This window comes from Alexandromys fortis, unplaced genomic scaffold (assembly GCF_014885135.2).
Source record: "Alexandromys fortis isolate MF-2015 unplaced genomic scaffold, M_Fortis_MF-2015_v1.1 scaffold_145, whole genome shotgun sequence".
NCBI lineage: Eukaryota > Metazoa > Chordata > Mammalia > Rodentia > Cricetidae > Alexandromys > Alexandromys fortis.
In genome coordinates this window covers 3233-6851 of record NW_026068049.1, presented here as the reverse complement: position 1 = coordinate 6851, position 3619 = coordinate 3233, and positions in this window count along the sequence as shown.

Below are 3619 nucleotides of genomic sequence, written 5' to 3'. Positions count from 1 at the left end.
ATAAAACAGTATTCCACACAAATAAATAGAGGGAGTATATTCTCTCTCCCAATACAAAATTAGCTTCTATTTTATTATTCTAAATTTTTTAACTGAGGGTTGTGAGGGTCAATCGGCCATGGAAAAGCATTGGAATAAAAGTTCTCAGTCTTTAGGATGGGTACGATGGAAAGACCTTCTTACAGGACAACAGAAGGAACTCATGCCCCTCTTGGCTAGGATGAGAGGAGCTGTTTTGTATTTTTCCTCCAGGAATGGACAAGCCCGTTTGGGTATCACAGCAAAATGTTCGGGCTGTGGAAAAGGATGGGAAAGGATACTGTGATGAGCTTGACAATGTGGATAACTGCATCCACAGAAAGCTTGAGAAAGCTTGGGAAAGATTAGAGTAAAGCATGGTTTCTTGGTAGTAGCAATTTCTCAGGTCTTCTCTGCTTGCTAGAGGCCAGCAAGTGTTCTTATCTAAGCGAGGCTTCCTGAGTCAGCTTTAGCTGCAAAGCCCTGCAGCTCTTTTAAGAGGTCCTGCCACAAAACACTTAAATGGTTTTGATGAAAAGCTTAATGCATGCTTTTCAGTTTTCAATCATAACAGGGAAAGGCTGCACAGTTTGAAAATACTAGTTTTCTGGGCTATCCTGCCAGGACAAACTCTGACTCTTTTTTTCAGGCAGTCAGTTTGACTGACTGTGGTGTGTGAGCAGAATACTGCACCTTGCTTGCTTGCAGAGACCTTAAAATACCCTAGAGTTCTAGCATTAAAAATGGCTACAGTCAGTACCTCTGCCATGAGGCTGGAAAACTAAGGAATGGGCCAGATCCAGCTGTCAAAGTTACGCCTTTAATCCTCCCCTAAAAGACTCACTTGGTGTGAAAGAGAGATATACTGTAAAGAATGATTCAAAGATGGATAAAACCTCTAAATGGTTTACAGTATGTTAAAAATATCTGCAGGCTTAAGGTTAAAGTACTTAAAAGTAAAAAAATAAAAATAAAAAAGAGAGTAGTTGGGTGTGGTGGTACTCACCTTTAATCCCAACACTTGGGAGGCAGAGTTAGATTGACCTCTGTGACTCCAGGTGTGGTAGCACACACCTTTAATCCTAGCACTAGAGAAGCAGAGACCGGTGGCTCTCTGTGAGTTCAAGGATAGCCTGGTCTACAGAGTTATTCCAGGACAAAGATATACAGAGACCCTGTCTCAAAAAGTAAAAGTTAAAATAAAAGAAATAGAAGTTAAAATAAAGCCACATATATTTGGAAAAGACACATAAAATCTTGATACTGTATGCTATTAGGCTCTCTTTGAATTGTTTGAATGCTGAGGAAGGAGCAATCTGCTAAACGACTTTTGTTTATAAATCCCGCTGAACTAACCCAAGATAGGTATTTTGAAAATACCTTGGCTTCAAAAATGAAGTCAAAATGTATTTTACTTTGGAGAAGAGATTTTGCTTTTGTTTCCAAAGAAAATGAGAGGCTGTGGATTCATTTTGAGTTAAGAAAAATCCAGTTTGAATAATGAAGATCACCTGAGAAATCTCTAGTAGAAACAGATGTCCCAGATGTCTGAGGCCAAAAGCAGCTTCTTTATTGAACAATGGTATTCACAGTTTCCAGAGGAGAATCCCACATCACAGAGGCAGGTAGACCACTGTGAGCTCAAGGCCAGCCTGGTCTACAAAGTGAGTGTCAGGAGAACCAGGGCTACACAGAGAAACCCTGTCTCAGAAAACAAAATAAATAAATAAAAATGAAGACTGCAAATAAATGATGCTTCCCTCTAATGTTTCTGATTTCAGTGTTGTTTTAGCACCCCCTCTCGCCCTTAAACTTAGACATATACTCCATAAAAGACACTTTACAGTTTTATGTGCAAAGAAGGGAATTCTTTAAGAGAAGAAAAATAAGCAGGGGCTAGTTCTGGGACCTAGCTACACCTGGCTTTCTTACCATTAATGACATTCTGGGTTTGTTCCCTAGCACTGTATAAACTTGGTGTGGAACATGCGTATAATCCCAGCATTCATGAGGAAAAAGCAGGATGATCAAATTGGAAGCCACCCTAGGCTACATGGGACTTGTCTGAAGAGAGAGGGGAGAGGATATATTAAATTCAATCTTCTAACATTAGTTAGTCTTGCTGGCAGTGGTGGCACTGCAAAGGCAGCAGATCTCTGTGAGTTTGAGGCCAGCCTGGCCTACAGTGACGTCCAGGATAGTCAGGGATATACAAGGAACCCCTGACTCAGAAAATAATAAATAAATAAATAAATAAATAAATAAATACGCCCCCTCAATCAATCTTTCAACCTGCTGTAAATTACGTCCCCTGAGCAATGTCACACAGAAAGATCGAGAACCATGGGTGACATCTAAAAATGACTGTCTCTCTTCAGATGCCTCCACCCAAATCTTGGGTAAAGATTCCTTTTTCTGTGTCTTTTTCTCTTGATGACTGTCCCTAAAACTCTACTTAATAAACTCATATACTGCTGGGCATGGTGACACCCACTATTTATTCCAGCATTTGGGAGGCAGAGGCAGGAGGATTTCTGTGAGTTCAAGGCCAACCTGGCCTACGTAGTGAGTTCAATGAGAGCCAGAACTATGTAGAAAAGTCCTATACCAAAACAAAAATAATGAAGAAACAAACTTGCGTTCTTTGCTTCACTCTGACATATTCCTACTGTGAGTCAGAGATCAGACTGCAGTTGAATGGGGTGGGGATGGTTGGGGGGACATGTCCAGTTTCAATTTCACTTTTGAGACAGGGTCTCACGTTGCCTCAAACTCAGTATGTAGATGAATGATGGCCTTGTATTTCCAGTCTTCCTGCTTCTCCCTCCCGGTGCTGAATGACAAGCACGAGCACCACACTTGGTTTATGTCGTCCTGGGAATCAAACACAGGGTTTTGCTGCATGGGAGGCAAATGTTGTATTCACCGAGCAGTATCTCCAACCTTCACAGCAAAAGCTCTGAACAACAGCCAAGGCAGGGTTATCAGGGACTCGGGTGTCAAATGTTACTATGACCAAGAAGAAGAGATGGTGACTTTTAGACCAAGTCTAGGCAGTGTGGGCAGACACAAGGCAGGGTACTAGCCCAGTCTCTAAACACAACAGTTTCTGCTCAGATTGATAGGCCTGCAACCAGCTACCTAAATGGAGCCTGTGTCTGAGAAGAGCAACTGGTAGATGCTCAGTGAATGGTTGTTCCTCCAAGGTGGAGGTGTCTCCCACTGGTAACCTCAGACAGTCCCAAGCCCACAGCAGGCAGCTGGGCAGGACATGCTGAAGCGCTGTAAGCCATGAGTAGATAGGACCGAAGGAGGCAGAGGTTGCTGGAAGGGGTGACTAGAGCAGACAGGTGGGGCAAGGCTGTCACTGGGAACAGTTGCTGGTATCAGAAAGGGGAGGCCCAGGGCTGCGTGTACAGAGTGAAACCACTGTGCCACAGAGCCAGCTGTCAGCCACTCAAGCTCAGCCAACAGCCTAAGCATCAGGCCGACTCCCTATGTCAGCTGCTGGGTCTACACAGCTGCTTCTAGGACAGTGGGAAGGGAGGTGGGAGGTCAGAGTCTGTGAGAGGAGCCAAGGGAAGACATGCTGAACATATTC